Here is a 19,902-nt window from a genome sequence, read left to right as displayed (position 1 = left end):
CGGATTGCGAAACCGCTTACAACATTGACCCAGAAAGGCGTGGCCTTTGACTGGGAAGAGAAGCAAGAGAAAGCGTTTCAAACACTAAAGCGAGCCTTATGCAGCGCACCGATACTATCCCTCCCCGAAGGGATAAAATACTTCGTGGTTTATTGCGATGCATCCAACCAATGGCTTGGCTGTGTTCTGATGCAACGAGGTAAGGTCATCGCCTATGCCTCACGAGAGCTAAAGACACATGAGATCAACTACACCACACATGATCTTGAGTTAGGAGCAGTGGTATTTGCTCTGAAGATCTGGAGACACTATCTGTATGGTACCAAAAGCACTATCTTTACAGACCACAAAAGCCTTCAACGTATATTCGACCAGAAGGAGCTCAATATGAGACAACGACGGTGGGTCGAGCTACTCAGTGACTACGAATGCAAAATTCGTTATCATCCTGGTAAAGCCAACGTAGTAGCTGACGCCCTAAGTCGGAAAGAATACTCTGGTCGTAGAGTCAAATCTTTGACTATGACTATCCATTCACACTTATCCACACAAATTAAGGAGGATGGCGGAGCCTTATATTTCATGGATTGGATCTGGACACCAAAGCACGGTGGTTTCAGAGACTTGGTCATGACCGAAGCGCACAACACTCGAGATTCCGTCCACCCAGGTTCAGATAAGATGTATCTGGATCTTAAAAAGTTATACTGTTTGCCTAACATGAAAGCAGAGATTGCTACCTTCATGAGCAAGTGCCTTAATTGCGCCAAGGTTAAGGTCGAATACCAGAAACCCTAAGGTTTACTTCAGCAAGTGGAGATACCTGAATGGAGGTGGGAGCAGATCACAATGGACTTCATAACCAAGTTGCCCAAGACATCGGGTGGTCTCGATACCAAATGGGTGATCGTAGACAGGTTAACAAAGTCCGCGCACTTCCGGCCTATCAAAGAGACTGACAAGATGGAAAAACTATATTAGGGAGATTGTACGACTGCATGATGTTCCCATATCCATTATCTCTGATAGAGATAGTAGATTCACTTCAAGGTTTTGGCAGCCGCTACAAAGTTCCCTAGGAACTAGGCTGGACATGAGTACAGCCTACCATCCGCAAACTCACGGGCAAAGTGAGAGAACTATTCAAACTTTGGAAGATATGTTTTTAGCCTGTGTGATAGACTTTGGGAAGGCATGGGATACTCATTTACCACTTGTCGAGTTTTCCTACAACAATAGTTATCACACGAGCATAAAGGCTGCTCCATTTGAAGCCCTCTATGGCCGAAAGTGCAGATCCCCTCTGTGCTGGGCTGAGGTGGGAGGCACGCAGTTAGCTATAGGACGAGTTCCTGACAGCACTCTCACAGGTCCGGAGATCAGTCGGGAAACGACGGAGAAGATCATTCAAATTCGTGAACGATTGAAAGCCTCTAGAGACCGACAGAAAAGCTACACAGACAAGAGAAGGAAACCTTTGGAATTCCAGGTGGGCGACCATGTTCTATTGAAGGTCTCACCCTGGAAGGGCTTGATACGCTTCGGAAAGTATGGAAAGCTAAATTCAAGATACGTAGGGCCTTTCGAGATTATCGCTAGAATCGGCCATGTAGCTTACAAACTCTAACTACCTCGCGAACTTAGTAACGTACATTCTACTTTCCACGTCTCAAACTTGAAAAAGTGTCTGTCTGACGAGACTCTTGTAATCCCACTCGACGAGATCGAGATCAACGAGAGCCTCAACTTCGTGGAAGAACCAGTAGAGATCATAGACCGAGAGGTCAAACAAATGAAGCAAAGCCGTATCCCGATAGTGAAGGTTCGCTGGAACGCCAAGCGAGGACCTGCATTCACTTGGGAGCGCAAGGATCAAATGAAACTGAAATATCCTCATCTTTTTACTTAGTTATTTGTAATTGCTTAATTGCTTAAACTCTAATTTCGGGACGAAATTCTCTCTAACGGGGGGATGATGTGACAACCCGATATTTCCATCTGTACAGTCATTCAATTCAATCAAAGTCAGACTCGTTTCTGCTATGCTTAAGCTCGTGGTTTTTTTTTCCGGAATTCATTTTGTAAACAAGCTTTTAACGAGCTCGAGCCATGCTTAAGCTCTTTTAGGCTCAGTTAGACAAAATTAGCCGAGCCCGAGCCTATGTATTACTTCACGAGCCGATCTCAAGATTATTATTTGGGGCTCAAAACGAGCCGAGCTCGAGCTCGAGCCATACAAATTTTAAGCGAGCCGAGCTCGAGCTTGGTCAGGCCAAGCTCAGGCTCGGCTCTGCTCGTTTGCACCCCTAGTCAAAAGGAGTACTCAAGTCGTAGAGTCAAAGGACTGACCATGGCCATCCATTCACATCTGTCAACACAAATTAAAGAGGCTCAGCAGGAAGCCTTGAAACCCAAAAATGTGACAGGTGAAGCCTTAAGGGGAATGGACAGGAACTTAGAAGTCAAGGGTGATGGAGTTCATTACCTCTTTAACGAAATCTGGATACTGAAGTTTGGTGGATTCAGAGATGTTGTCATGAACGAAGCTCACAAGATACGATACTCTGTTCATCCAGGTTCAGACAAGATGTATCTGGACCTCAAGAAGTTATATTGGTGGCCAAACATGAAAACAGAGATTGCTACCTTTGTGGGCAAGTGTCTGACTTGTGCCAAGGTTAAGGTAGAATACCAAAAGCCTTCAGGTTTACTACAGCAACCAGAAATACCTAAGTGGAAGTGGGAGTGGATTACAATGGACTTCGTAACAAAGTTACCCAAGACAACGGGTGGTCTTGATACTATTTGGGTGATCGTTGACAGGTTAACCAAGTCCGCGTACTTCCTACCAATTAAAGAAACTGACAAAATGGAGAAACTGACCAGAACATACATTAGAGAGATTGTACGACTACATAGTTAGCCCATATATATTATCTCCGATAGAGATAGTAGATTCACCTCAAGGTTCTGGCAGTCGCTACAAAAATACCTAGGAACTAGGCTAGACATAAGTACAGCCTACCATCCACAAACCGATGGGCAAAGTGAGAGAACGATTCAAACATTATGAGACATGCTGAGAGCTTATGTGATCGACTTTGGTAAAGCATGGGATACCCACTTGTCATTGGTCGAATTCTCATACAACAACAACTACCATACCAGTATCAAGGTTGCCCCATTCGAAGCCCTCTATGGCCGGAAGTGCAGATCACCTCTGTGGTGGGCTGAAGTGGGTGATACACAACTAGCTAAAGGGTAAGTCCCTGGCGGCACTCTCACTAGCCCCGATATCATTAGGGAAACGACTGAGAAAATTGTTTAAATTCGAGAACGATTGAAAGCCTCTAGAGATAGACAGAAGAGCTACGCAGACAAAAGACGAAAACCCTTGGAATTCCAGGTTGGTGACCATGTGCTATTGAAGGTCTCACCCTGGAAGGGTATGATACGCTTCGAAAAGCGTGGAAAACTGAATCCAAGGTACATTGGCCTTTCGAGATTATCGCTAGAATCGGCCCAGTAGCTTACAAACTCAAACTACCACAAGAACTTAACAACGTACACCCTACCTTTCATGTGTCTAACTTAAAGAAGTGTTTATCTGACGAGACTCTTGTGATCCCACTCGATGAAATCGAGATAAATGAGAGCCTCAACTTCATGGAAGAACCAGTAGAAATCCTAGATAGGGAAGTCAAGAGAACTACACAAAGCCGTATACCCATAGTGAAGGTTCGCTGGAATGCCAAGCGGGGACCTGAATTCACTTGGGAGCGGGAAGATCAAATGAAACAAAAATACCCATATCTTTTTCCCTAGTTCATGTGTATCACTTTAGACTTAATTTCGGGACGAAATTCCCTTTAACGGGGGGATGATGTGACAACCCGTTATTTTGAAGTCTGTAAAAGTCAACCAAAGTCAACAAAAGTCAAACTTGCTAAATGAAAGTCAAAATTTATTATTTATTAATTTATTAAGGCTAAACTAAAATGGTAATATATATATATATATATATATATATATATATATATATATATATATATATATATGTATGTATGTATATATATATATATATATATATATATATATATATATATAAACCTCTTATTGGATAAATGTTACAAGAATAGGAACCAAATACGAGGACCAAAATCCCCACCAGAAACCTTCGCAAGCCATACCTTCCCTCGGACCGCAATTGTGTTTGCGGTCAAGACCGCAAACGTGCGAGGCCTCATTCCCTTCGGACCGCAAACCTGTTCTCGGCCGAAAACTCTTTTCTCGGGTAGAGTTCCACACCGAAACCTCCTAAATTCTATCCTTTGACACACATTCCGATGTGATATTACGCATTCCAATGCATATATCACATCAACTACTAATCTAATATATAAGCGAAACTGAGAACATATCCTCATTCTCACACTTTCTAACCGAAAACCTCCCTTTTTCTCTTATAAGCTAGACCGAAATCATCACCTTTTCTCTCAAGTATCATCCGAAAACTCTAGGATCTTCATAAGATCTGACCGAAATCACCATCTAATCTCCTTGTTTCCACCAAGAACACCAAGAACACTTCACATCTTCAAGTGACCAAAAACGTCTTTCATACCCTCGGTTCATTTCTAAGACTCTTTCTTTGTAAGTAATTCTTACATAATTCGTTATTCTTTAGCATAATTACTATTATTTCCACTAATTATACATGTGTTATGCGTTAAAAACTATTAGCATACAGATATTGATACGAGTTCTAACTTGTGGAATTATCACTACTACACCGTATCCACTCTCGATCACTCACTTAAGGTGAGTTCATACCCCGATGTTTTACCATTTTCAAATGCTTTTACGGGTAGAATACAAGCCAAACACAAAGTATTTGTGTTAACACTTAAATACGGTTACAAATCATCTCAAGATATATTAATGCTTTTATAAACTTTGACAAACCATTTTGAACTGTTTTTCAACTACCTAAATTACTGTTTTTATCAAACTATATTCACATATATATTTATGTATAATTATGATTTAATAGGCTTAGTAGCAGTGTTTCTGCCTTAACTCCTGTTCCTTGTTTAGTTGTGGGCTTATATATATATATATATATATATATATATATATATATATATATATATATATATATATATATATATATATATATAAGTATAAACCTTATTTCAACAACTATTTCTAACCCTTTTGTAACATGCCGAGCAAAGGCGTGTATTTTCCTTAATCATTTCAGTACAAACATAACAACTTATAAAGTATAATAGGTATAGTTTAGGGATCAATTCACACTATTTTCTAGGTCAAGAATACATCACATGAATAATTACATAAGTATACATTACTTTTCACTACAAGTACACTATTCATTTACAAGAACAAGAAACAAATACACACTTTACGTAAAAAAGTTAATGCTTTCATGTGAGCCACTACTTCATGGTACCTACTAGAGTACATGCTAAAAGTCCTAAATTATAACCAGAGTCTCCTGGAGGGAGAGCGTGAATTTGTGTATAGATCTATACGGGACTGATAATCCCGCACCTAAACTGTTAGCTACAGTTAGACCGGCAGGTCTGGGGTGACAAATGTGGTAATATTCCGACGCCTGAAGAACGTCGTGTAGGCCACTAGTCATTTTAGTATGGTTATAATCCCACTCACATTAAACATTAACTAGACATTTTGGTTTACCAAACAAACATCACTTCAGTAGTATTATTTTAAGTAATAAGACTACACAACATTATTTCCAGTACATGCATACAACAAAGTTCATACAAGTACAATACACTATTTTTCTAGCAAAGGAAGCATACATTGATGGGAAAAACATACACTTACACTATTTCAGAGTACAATAACATACAAACATTTTGGTTTTAAGGCCTAAGACTACATTTCATTTATTATAGAAAATATTGGATTTTCTGGAGAAACACACTAACATTTTAATGAAACAAAGACAGATTTCTAAATACTAAATGCTTATGAACTCACCAACTTAAATGTTGATACTCTTTTTTCAAAATAACTTGTATTCTCAGGGAACCAGTAGACAGGTACGCTCATACAGGTTTTTGAGAAGACAGAGCATATTTGTCACACCCCCAAACCGGAACGGTGGAAACGTTCGGGGGCGGAGGACGTCATGCTTAGTATCACAACACATGCATCATAGTAATCAAAGTAACAAACAACCATTGCATTAATATTAAAGTGTTTACAACGTATGTGATTCACAAAAGATTGACTCCAAAAGTAACTAACAAAACAAGACAGGAAGCTACTATGCTCCATCTTCTGAATCCCTGAGCGCGTACCTATCTACTAGTTTCCTGAGAATACAAGTTATTTTGAAATAGTTGATCAGCATTTAAGCTGGTGAGTTCATAAGTATTTTAGTTATGAAAGGTATACTATAAGTTCTTTTTGAAAAGTTCACCTATTCCTCCAGAAAATCCTATATTTTCTGATGTGATGAATGATAAGTAAAAATGACTCTACAATTCCTTCCATGAGTACTAAATGGATACAAGTTATATACAAATAGGAGTAAACAGACAATCGATTGTGTGAATCTACCCTAAGCCCACAACCAAACAAGGAACATGAAATGAGGCGGAAGTCACACATCCCATTGTTGTTAGATCTTCAATGTATACAACCCTGGCGTATTTATTTGGTACTTACGGAGCTAAATGTAATAGTTCTTTTATATTTTAAGAAAACATTCCTTAAGAAAATCATATATTTCCTTTAGTAAAATGGTAACCACAATAGTTCCTTCTATAATCACTTAGTTTATACTGGTTATATATAATCTAATATCGAACGGACAGTTAAATGTGTGAATCAGCCCTAAGCCCACAACCAAACAAGGAACAGGAAGTAAGGCGGAAAACACACATCCAACTGTCTGTCGGATATTAATTATATATAAACCTGATGTATAAACTAAGGTATTATAGAATTAGCCACTACTTCATGGTACCTACTAGAGTACATGCTAAAAGTTCTAAATTATAAACAGAGTCTCCTGGAGGGAGAGCGTGACAAATGTCATAATATTCTGATGCCTGAAGAACGTCGTGCAGGCCACTAGTCATTTTAGTATGGTTATAATCCCACTCACATTAAACATTTACTAAAATTTTGGCTTACCAAACAAACATCACTTCAGTAGTATTATTTTAAGTAATAACACTACACAACATTATTTCTAGTACATGCATACAACAGAGTTCATACAAGTACGGTACACTATTTTTCTAGCAAAGGAAGCATACATTGATGAAAAAACATACACTTACACTATTTCAGAGTATAATAACATAGAAACATTTTGGTATTAAGGCCTAAGACTACATTCCATTATTATAGTAAATATTGGATTTTCTGGAGAAACACACTAACATTTTCATGAAACAAAAAACAAATTTCTAAATACTAAATGCTTATGAACTCACCAACTTAAATGTTGATACTCTCTTTTCAAAATAACTTGTATTCTCAGGGAACCAGTAGACAGGTACACTCACACAGGTTTTTGAGAAGACGGAGCATATTCAACACTCATCTTGTACTTTTGCTATACATTTTGGTGTCATACAAACAACACTAAGAACACAAATGTAATAACTATATTTTCAATACTATGGATTTTGTTGCTTGTTTTACTATTACTCATTGTTATGATACTTTACATGACGTCATCCGCCCCCGATCGTTTCCGTCGTTCGGGTTTGGGGGTGTGACATATGCTTTTTCATGTGCAGATCTACGTTTTTATGCATGTTTTCGACTTTTTCATGAGATCTTTGGGAAGTTTGGCAAACTTCAAGTCTAAATCTTGAGTCTTGGGGTCTTTAGTGACTCCTCCAAACCATGGGTTTCAAACCCAATACGCGCAACGTGCCACTTGGTAAGCCTGACGTACACTGCCTGGACCAACTCTTAATCGTTAAGTGCTTATTTCTTAAAGACCTTTCATCCAAATTGTAAGGTCACACCTTATGATCTGATGAGTCAAACTTTTTATACACTGACCACCAACGCCAGCACCAACATCACCTTCAGTGCTAACGCCTCATGACCTTATCAATGTCAGCGTCTAGATAATGATCTTATGTAATCTTTGTATATTAGGCAATTATACGGATATATATAGAATAGATAGCAGATCCGATATCTTGGTGATAAGGATTAATTCAGATTATAAATTAGATATAATCCGTTGATTGATGGGATATACTAGTATAGTTTAGTATAAATTCAACATTAGGGTGAAACCCAAATGTATGTCTTTGTGACCGTCGTTCTTTTGGTGAGAACAACCTCTTTCTTGGTGAAAGACATCTTTGTGATTAACTCGTGTTCTTTATATTTTCTGTCCTCTATTTTGTTTAGTTAGTTTGTTCGTTGTTATTTATACTTGAAGTGTATCTGATCGATACAAACCTTCAATTGGTATCAGAGCGGTTTTTTGATACACTCAAGTAATTATGTTGAGCTCTTACAATCCCAAATCGACTGCTTGCCACAAGATCCCTCCTTTTGATGAACTCAACTTCACTGCTTGGAAATCAAAGGCCATGAACGCTCTCGAGATCATGGACTACGACATGCTCGACATCATCAACAAGGGTCCTATCGCCGTTATGCATCAATCATCCAACGATGGTGCATCTAATAGCGAGCTAAAGAAGAAATCTATGCTAGGATACAAAAAGGAAGAAAATCGGGGTGCTAAATCTCGATGTAAAGGCGAGAGTTGCTATTGGAAACCCACTTCCATATCCTGTCTATTGTTTGGTTCAAAACTGCTCAACTGCACAAAGGATGATGATCACACTATCATCTGCTTTTGAAGGTCTCTCAGATGACGAAGTTTCAAAAAGGTAAGTGTCTCATGGCTCAGATCGTTGAATCTCACATTGATACATCAAATGATAGTGTTGACACTCATGACGCTGATCTTTCTCAAGCTGCTACAGACCTTAAGTCTAATTGGGACTCAACCTCGGCGTATCAAGTAAAAAAATATTGTTAACTATTCTTCCATTGAAAACATCAAAAAAGCTGACACAATTAATCACTTGCGTTTCGATTTATCTGTTTCAAACGAAGAAATGTCTTCTCTCAAAGTTGAGGTAAAAATCTCAAAAAAAAACTCCTATTTTTTCGAAAAATCTCTTTCTCTGTTAAAAAAAAAAGAAAAAATTTGTATCTCACTGACTAACAATTTTCTTCACTCTAAAAAGGAAAAAGTTGTTGGTTATGCTAGATGCATTCAACTTATTTTTAAAAATTAGGCTTCTTCTCACCATAATGTCACGAGAATTACTAATGAGCAGATTCCTGATCAGTGTGAGAAAATTCTTAGAGGCGATATAGAAGGTGTTGTCTCCTTAATAAAAAAGGTTGAGACTAAACAAACCTTTTATAACGCTGATTGTGTAGAGAAAGACTTTAAAAGTAGATTTGTAAGTACCTATTTTTAAAATCAAACTTTAATTAATACTCATTGCACTATTGAATTTAATGGTAACACCAAATATATATCTCATTTATCTGCTCTTGATCATTCCCACCAACCTCCTCATCGCGAGTATGTTCTACCCTCCACTAAAATTTGTTGAAATTCCTATATCTAATGGTGAAGTTCATTCGGGAAATTAAATTATTAGCATTTTTCCTCAGTGCTCTGTTAGCAACTCTGAACCTGGAGATCAATCAATGTCTTTTATTCTAGATGACTCTTCAGTATCTCTTGAGCCCTGTGACAAAGTGTCATCTGGGCATACCATCAATGACATTCCTTGGTCCAAAACTAAAGCAAGAATTTTTAAATCAAATGATCAAAGATCTTCTGATTCAGCAGTTAAAAAGAAAACAAAATCTAATATTAAAGAAAAGAATCCTAGAACCAGATTTTGTTATCGATGTAGTGATGCTTCTCACAAAGTCAGCGAGTGCACTTTTGAGAGGAGCTCCGTTCGTGCTAACAACATCATGACTCGAAATGATAAGTAGATCGAAAAGGGAAACTCTTTAAATTGTTTCCCTGATGCTTGTTATCATATTTTTTCTTAAGTGACCCATTGCAAGATGGGTCAGTGTATATTAATTGTATATTTTAGTTTCACGGTAAAGAACATATTTGGTATTCAGATAGTGGTTGCTAAATATGACGAAATTTAAGTCTCTTCTAGAAGATTTCATAAAGAAGGACGATCCTACTGTTACAAATTCAAGTCTCTTCTAGAACCATCAAGTGCAATTCTGTTATATTCAAGAATGTATCTTACATGAAAGGTCTTCAACACAATCTCATTTCAATCAGTCAATAGTGTGACGCTGGCTATGAAGTTCACTTTAACAAGAGAGAAGGAAAGATAGTTGACCAAAAGAATGGCACCGTTCTGACTGCAAATCGACAAAATTACATTTATGTTTTAGACATGTTCTCTGTTGACAATTCCCTTCGTTGTTGCTTCTTCTCTCGTGCTCAGTCTCATCTTAATTGGCTATGACACAAAAGATTATCTCACTTGAACTTCAAGAACATATCAAAGATTTCTTGGAACAAGCTTGTAAGAGGAATTCCTAAGATGCAATTTGTCAAAGATAAATTATCTTCAGCATGTGAAAAGGGAAATAAAACCAAGTCTTCCTTCAAGCCAAAGTCCCGCTCCTCCATCATCAAACCTTTTCATTTTCTTCACATGGATCTTTTTGGACCAGTCCCAATTAAGTCAAGAGTTGGGAAAAGTATACTCTCGTTATTATAGATGAATTTTCAAGATTTACTTGGGTAATCTTTTTAAGGAAGAAAAGTCATGCAACTGATGAAATCATCTCTCTCATTAAGCAATGGGAAGTTCTTTATGATCATAAAGTCAGATAATTATGTAGTGATCATGGCACTAAATTCAGAAATTCCTTCCTAAAAGATTTTTGCTTAAACTCAGGAATCTCTGAAAACTTCTCTGCTGTTAGAACTCTCCAACAAAATGGCATTGTCAAAAGAAGAAATAGAACTCTCATTGAAGTTGGTCTTCCTCTATCATTTTGGGCTGAAGCTGTCAACACCGCGTGCTATACCCAAAAATGTTCCATCATTGTTAAGTGTCATGGAAAAACTGCCTATGAGCTACTTAAGCGGAGGAAACCAGACATCTCTTACTTTCATGTGTTTGGATGTGTTTTCTACATATTGAATCAAAGAGATCAGCGATCTAAGTTCGAAGCCAAACCTGATGAAGGAGTAATTTTGGGTTACTATAGTGTGTCCAAGGCTTTCAGGTAGTTCGATATTTCAAGACAACCCATTGAGGAAACTGATCATGTTACATTCAATGAAGACTCACTCATTCATGATCGGATTGGTTATCCTTCATCCATTCTAAATGAACTTACCCTCAGTCCATTATACCCTGATTCCGAATTATTACCAAATGTTACTGAGCCTGTTGTTCCCAATGTTGATCAAATTATCAACTCTCAATCTAACTCTGAAGATCAACCTGTCATATGTGAAGAAGTTGAGCCAACTAATCAGGAAAATTATGTTCCAAATAATACGAATGAATGCTCTAATCCTAGAATTCTTCGAGATCATCCTGAACCTTAAATCATTGGAGATGTAAATTCTGAGATTCTCACTCATAGTAGAGTCAGCAGCAATGTCTGCATGTTTGTGTGTTTTGTCTTAATGATTGACCCAAAGAATGTTGTTGATGCCCTAAAAGAAGCTGAATGGATCAAGGCTATGCAGGATGAGCTGAATGAATTTAAACTTCATCGTGTGTGGACTCTTGTTCCCGAGCCTCAAGGAAAACTATCATTGGTACTCGCTGGGTTTTCATAAACAAGATGGATGAAGAAATGTTTGCCCATGTTGCTAGACTTGTGGCTCAAGTATTTTGTCAACTGGAAGGGTTAGACTATGACACAATGTTTGCCCATGTTGCTAGACTTTAAGCAATTTGTCTATTTCTTTCTTTTGCTTCATTCAAGAACTTTAGAGTCTATCAAATGGATGTTAATACTGCCTTCTTACATAAGGATCTTCAAGAATAAGTCTTTCTAAAGCAACCTCCAGGATTTGAAAGTGAATAATTTCCAAATCATGTATATCGTCTTGATGAAGTTGTCTATGGTTTGAAGCAGGCACCTAGAGCGTGGTATGACACATTGGCGAGTTATCTTCTTGAAAGTGGTTAAAACGAGGAAAGATTAACAATACCTTGTTCATAAAGCATTTATGATCTCAGATCATTCTTGCTCAAGTGTATGTCGATGATATCATTTTTGGATCCACTAATGAGAAACTTAGTTCTGAATTCACTGAGATCATGACTAAGAAGTTTGAGATGAGCATGATGGGTGAACTAACTTTCTTTTTAGGTTTGCAAGTAAAACAACTAACTGATGGAATTTTTGTTTGTCAAGCTAAATACATTGCAGACATGCTGAAGATGTTTGGTTTTTCTGATAGCAAGCCAACAAAGACTCCAATGTCCTCTTCAATGTCTATTCCCACTGATCCAATTGGCGTTGATGTAAATGAAACCCTGTACCGAGAAATGATAGGTTCATTGCTCTATGTGACAACCCGAAATTTCTATTCTGTACAACCATTCACTTCAATAGGAGTCAAAACTGTTTATGCTAATTTTCAAGCTTTTTGGAATAAGTTTGAGTATTTTAAGATTAGTACTTCAGGAGATACCAGGAGAGAGGATGCTCTAGGGTTTATTGTGCAACAATAAAGTCCCAAAGCCCCAAGAGTTTGGAGTTTACGGCCTAAACAAAGGTGTTTACGGCCGTAAACCCTAAATTGGGGGTATATATATATATATGACACTTAGTCATTATTTACCATTTTTCACAAATTCAAGATCCAAACTCAATTCTCTCTCAAGTATCATCCAACAATTCTTCAAGATCTTCAACTTGTAAGTGTTTCTAGTCCTAATAAGTCGATATATTACTTAATCTAGTGATTTAACACACTTCCATCCGTGAAATCATTTCAAAAGGTTAGATCTTCAAGTTTCACCAAGAACACCAAGAACACACACTAGTGTTCTTGGACTTTTAGCACCTTTTCAAGCCTCTATCTTGTAAGTACTTCTATCCTAGAGTATAATAAGTCTTGTTACACTTCTATACATCAAGAAAACACCAAGAAAACCAAGGATCAAAGGTTTTTACGGTCCAACAACACCTTGGACCGTAAACCCTATAAAGGGTACCAAAGTGTGCCCTAGTCCCTTCAGCCTTGGAAACTAGCATAGATCCTTTCCTTGATGAGCTTAGCACTTGAAAACATCAAAAGACCATAAACCATATGGGTTTACGGCCGTAAACCCAAAGGAAAATGGTCTAAGGACCGTAAACTCCATTTAGGAGTGAAATGGTGCCCTAATCACTTCCATAGGCTTATACTTCAAGTAGAGATGCTTCTAAGGACTTATAGAGCTTCAAAACAACACATGGACAAAGAAGCATGAGTTTACGGCGGTAAACTCATGGGTTTACGACCGTAAACTCATTGAGTTATGGTCACAAAACCGTAAACTCATATAAGGGGTTCCCTTGAACCCTAAACTCAATAGCAATGTCCTACAACACTTAGATGCAATCCTTAGGACTTATAGCACTTATAAAAGGTGTTTTACATGTCTTAGGATGTCTTAACTTTGTTAATTAGTTGTTTAAAGACTAATTGGATACATATATGTGATATTATATGTTAACTAGGATCATTGAGTGTGTACAAGTCTTCACTTGACACTTAGCATCCTATATCATCAGTTGATCCAAACCACTCACTACAGGTGAGTTCATACCCCTTAATTAACCTTTTAAATGTTTTTAAATGCTTTTATGGGGGGAATACAAGTTGAACCATTATAGTTATTATATCAATCACATGTGATTAATAACTACCAAACAAGTGGATTTCTTACTTTTCAAACTGTGTTACCAAACTGTTTTACTTCAAACTGTCTTACAAACTCTTTTACATACCAAATGCTTTTATCAAACTCTTTTACATGTTAAATACTTTTACTTAAACTCTTTTAACTTATATTTTGTGTATCTATATGGATATAATTATATAAGTAGGATTGAAAGGACTTAGGACTGATAGCTCACCTTACTTCTTGTTCCTTGTTTGGTTGCGGACTTAGGGTATTCGGGTTATATGTCTGAAGGTCGTTTGAATCCTAGTTATATATCATGTATATGTGTATAGATATAAAAGGTTACTTCTTTCGTTCAGTTCAATGCCTTTGGGTAGCAAAGGTATACAAACATGTTCATATACACAAACAACATTACTAGTAAACTATAATAGGTATAGTTTAGGAAAATACTATTACTAGAACAATGAAACATACAATGAGTCAGTTCATTCATGAGTAATACATAGTGATGAGAAACAAACATAATACATAGTGATGAGAAACAAACATAATACATAGTGATGAGAAACAAACATAATACACAGTGATGAGAAACAAAACATACAGGCTAGACAGAGAAAGAACACACAATACAGCTAGCACATACATATACATATACATATACATTACATTCAGTTATGTGAGCCACTTAACGGGGGCATGGCACTACCTGTCATGACCCGTTTTGTATCCAGAATCTCCTTAATTGGGGAGCGTATGAGTTTGTGTATAGATCTATACTGGATTGACTATCCTACACCTTGCTGCTCGCTACAGTGGGACTTGCAAGTCTTCGGGTGCCAAACGTCATTTCTTACGACGTCTTACATCGTCGTTTTACTATAGAGTTGGTAGCAGGATACAGGTCGATCACATGGTACTTTAAATAACAAATAGTTTAAAGTAATTAGTATAGCAGTAGTTACTTAATACAACACTACAGTACTATTTTATTTTCCCTTTACATTTACTTTGTGATATGCACACAATAAACAATTATGTAAAAACTATATTTTTGGTTAATGATAGTCAGATTTGGGAAAATACACACTCTTACAAGAGACACACACAAAGATACTAGATGTCTTGGTAGAAGGCTACTTTTAGTAGGAAACATAGGGTTTTCTAGGAGTGTTCAAACAATTACAAACTTTTACAAAACTTATACATTACAGACTTACAAACACTTTCATACAAACAAAGACATTAATATACTTATGATCTCACCAGCTTTAAAGCTGATAAACTCTTTCAAAATAACTTGTATTCTCAGGTCGCCAGTAGACAGGTACCGGTGCCAGGTTTTGAGAAGATGGAGCTCGTTCTAGACTCATCTTTTATTTTGATGTATATTTTTGGTGTCTATATAACTCAACAGAACACACTTGTATGAAATTATATTATTAATGCAATGGATGATGTTGTTGCTTATTTACTACTTTGCATTGTTGTGATACTGAACATGACGTCCTCCACCCCCGAACGATTCCGCCGTTCCGGTTTTGGGGTGTGACAGATTGGTATCAGAGCATTGTTTATAGTGAATCGAGTGTATCAACCTATAAAAGATATACGAACTATAAACACAAGCGGGATTAAAATACTCTGATAAAGAGTTTATACTTTTAAATAATAAAATATTTAACCAGGTATACATACCTGCATTCATACTAAAATCAGTGTCACTAGGACAGAACAAAAGTATTACGATTGTTGGACAGCACAAGTAGACTTAGAGACATATGGTCAACCCTGGGAAGATGCAGCCTGATCAACTACATTATCCGAGGACTGATTAGCATGTGCGTAAGTGTGGTTGTGAGGTTGCAACAAGTCTAAAAACTTACCAACACTACTACAATAAGAACAGTAGAACAGAACATAAACTTAAAATACTATAGGAGTATTTTGTGTGACTATTAATTACTTATCTGAGAACTAAAAAGGTCTTTATTGGTATGTCAATAGTTGTGGGGTGGATACATTAAGGTTATAGGTAACTAGGATGGCATAGACTTAGAATCTATGATATTTGCTCTACTTCCTGTTCCTTGTTTGGTTGTGGGCTTAGAGTTAGGGTCACTTATTCGAAGGTGTATCCTGTCTAGGTTACCTATGACTGGTATGCACTACGCAAATGTTGGAGTAACTGATAAAGATCATCTTATAATTATCTAATTAGTTCGTCTATTTAGTTATTTCTTTATCCCTTTTCTCGCGTAGATTTCATGGCTGGATCCCATATCCCCGGAGACCCGTACTACCCCAACAACGGCAATGCAGGATGGCTGGGAGAAGAGCCAGAAGATGATCACCCAATCCCTTTGGATGATCACGAAGCTGAAGGCTTTTCTGATGGTTCTGACTCAGAGCCTGAAGTCAACAACCTACCCCCAGCTGCTCAAGACCCAAACCTGAACCCTCGTCCAGCATTTCAAGGACCCACTCCCATGTGGGCCACAAACTTGAACAGATGGAGTCAGGAACAGGGTCAACACATACCCTACAATGGAGACAGAAGCTTCTACAACCTCACTGAGGGAGGTTCAGCTGACAGGGTCCTACCCATAATGGTCCGTAGGATTGCTCGGAACACCGAGCAAGGTCGAGCAGCTATTGACCGAGTCGTAAAGATTGACGCCAACTCTGGCGTTAACACTGTCCGCATTCGCCAACTAGAGTCTGCTCATGAAAGGACTCAAGTCCGCATTGCAGTTCTACAGAGGGAACTTGCTGAAACCCAAGCTGAAGTCCCAACTTCGAGCTCAGCAAGCAAGATCTGATAGGCGCGTGAGAGACATAGAACGCCTTCTGTCGGATTCAAGAACTCACTCTAGTAGTTCTCATCGCCGATAGAGTCTTATCGACTTCTCTTTTGGATATAACCTAGTTTGTGTAAAAAGTCTAGTCTAATTTCCTATCTTTGTAAATCTTAGACCCGTTAGGTCTTGATTAGGTAGTGGTCTGTCAAAATTTTCTATCTTGGTTGATGTAAGACCTACTTCTAGGTCATTTTTCCCGAACTCATTACGTCTGTAATTCCAGTCTTATTGACTGATATCTAATCTTATGGAAATCAATATCCAATTGCTATCATCTGCTAGTACTAGATCTTCATTCAACCATACTATTCAATCGTGTTATTCATTTGTGCTGTTGGACTATGGAGAGTTAGTCCATGAGTCATTCTTATCTACTTTCTATTAAATTCTTATCAATATCTCCATCTTTCTAAACTTATAGTTAAAAGATGCCTCCATGTAAATCAACAAGACGCCATCCTCCCGCACCAACATCACCTGCTCCTCAATTCGACACGGCAGCCCTGAATGCTGCTATAGCTGCGGCTGTGGCTACAGCCATGGCTCAATATCATTCATCTGGTTCCACTGGAGGAGGAACCCCTGTCCTATCTACTCATGGTGAAATCCCTGTGCGCTTGAAAGAGTACTCCTACAAGGATTTCACCAACTGCAAGCCATTGTCCTTCAAAGGGACTGGCGGAGTCATTGCCCTCTCGCAATGGTTCGAGAAAACCGAATCGGTTTTCGAAATCTACTCCTGTGCAGAGGAGAGCAAGGTTAAGTTTGGTGCTTGCACCTTTGAAGTAAAAGCCCTAACATGGTGGAATAGCCATGTTAAGTCACTATCTCTTATAGTGGCTAATGCTATGGGCTGGGAAACTTTGAAAGACCTCATGATTGAGGAGTACTGCCCGAGGGGCGAGATCCAGAAGCTGGAGGAAGAACTGTGGAGCCTAACCATGAAGGGCTCCAACGTAGTCGCCTACATCGCCAGATTTTGTGAACTGGTGGCCCTCTGTCCTAACATGGTTCATACTGAGGGAAAGAAAATCAAGAGATATATATGGGGGCTGATGCCACCATACCAGGGAAATGTTTTGGCATCACACCCCACTACATTTGATAGTCCCAAACGATTGGCACAGCGGCTTATAGACCATGGGGTTCATACCCCGGCCGCAACAACAACCCTGGCCATCTCAGAACCCGCCAGAACCGCTGATTCCAAGCGGAAGTTTTGGGATGACAAAAAGAAGACAAAGGCTACCAAAAAGCAGCAGGTCGTAGCAGTACATGCTGCGATAGCACCTGCCGCTGCTGCTCCGGTAAAGCAGTACGCTGGAAGTTTGTCTAAGTGCAACAAGTGCAACTTCCACCACGTAGGAGCCTGCCGGGAAATGCAGTGTTTGAACTGCAACAGGAAGGGGCACACTGCCCGTTTCTGCAAAGCTCCGGCGAGGCCAATCACCCAAGTCCCCGGCGCTGGTGTGAGCCAAACTTGCTACGGTTGTGGCGAGGTGGGCCACTACAAAAGGAACTGCCCGAAGGCAGGGTTTGCCGATGGAGTGGCAAGAGTTCTGGCCATAGGCCACGAGGAAGCCGTTGCCGACCCCACAGTGGTCACTGCTACGTTTCTCCTTGATAACTCTTATGCATGCATTCTGTTTGATAGTGGAGCGGAGAGGAGTTTCGTGAATAAAAAATTTGCTCATTTACTTAAGCAAAAATCACGAGCACTTAAAGAACCGTTCACTGTAGAAATGGCTAATGGAAAGACGGAAAGCACTAGCAGTATATACATAGGGTGTACCCTAACTTTAGATGGCCATTCTTTTTCAATCGATCTCATGCCGGTCTCAATTAAAAGTTTCGACGTCATCATCGGCATGGATTGGTTGAGTCTTCATCGTGCCGACATAATGTGTTACGAAAAGGCTGTACGCCTTAATCTGTCGTCTGGCGAAACTCTAGTAGTATATGGCGACAAACCCGGCACGAACCTTCGTATCATCTCGAGCATTCAAGCTCAGAAATTCTTGCAAAAGGAATGTCGCGCATTCCTTGCTCATGTGGTCGACGTGAGCCAAGAAACGAAAGACATTCAGAACATTCCAGTAGTACGCGACTTTCCCGACATCTTTCCGGAAGAACTCCCAGGATTACCTCCGCAACGTCAAGTCGAGTTTCGAATCGACTTAGTTCCAGGGGCTACTCCCGTAGGCAAATCGCCCTATCGTCTAGCACCTGCAGAGATGCAAGAACTGTCCTGTCAACTTAACGAACTGCTCAGCAAGGGCTTTATAAGACCAAGCTTCTCACCCTGGGGAGCTCCAGTCTTGTTCGTCAAGAAGAAAGACGGATCGTTTCGTATGTGCATCGACTACAGGGAGCTCAACAAACTGACCGTCAAGAATCGTTATCCTTTGCCTCGTATTGACGATTTATTTGACCAACTTCAAGGGGCGAACTTCTTTTCAAAATTCGACTTAAGGTCCGGATATCACCAACTACGAGTGCTAGGGGAGGATGTTCCGAAGACAGCCTTCCGAACTCGTTATGGGCACTACGAATTCGTAGTGATGCCGTTCGGATTAACAAACGCGCCTGCTGTATTCATGGACTTAATGAATAGGGTGTGTCGTCCTTACTTGGATCAGTTCGTCATCGTCTTCATCGATGACATACTTATCTACTCTCGTAGTAAGGAGGAGCATAGTCAACATCTGCGACTAGTCTTAGAAACCCTTCGTTCGGAGAAGCTCTATGGGAAATTCTCGAAATGCGAATTTTGGATCCGACGAGTCGAATTCTTAGGGCACGTGGTTAGCGAAGAGGGAATACATGTGAACCCTTCCAAAATTAAAGCCATTGAGAACTGGTCAGCACCTAAGACGCCTACAGAAATTCGTCAATTTCTAGGCCTTGCTGGCTACTATCGCAGGTTCATTCAGAACTTCTCACGCATAGCGAAACCTCTTACGACACTGACCCAGAAGGGCGTGGCCTTTGACTGGGAAGAGAAACAGGAGAGAGCGTTCCAAACGCTCAAAAGAGCCTTGTGCACCGCACCAATACTATCCCTCCCCGAA

This window comes from Lactuca virosa, chromosome 9 (genome assembly GCF_052849685.1).
Source record: "Lactuca virosa cultivar CGN04683 chromosome 9, Lactuca_virosa_CGN04683_v6, whole genome shotgun sequence".
Classification (NCBI taxonomy): domain Eukaryota; kingdom Viridiplantae; phylum Streptophyta; class Magnoliopsida; order Asterales; family Asteraceae; genus Lactuca; species Lactuca virosa.
The sequence above is the reverse complement of the archived record's forward strand: the minus strand, read 5'-3'. Positions refer to the sequence as shown.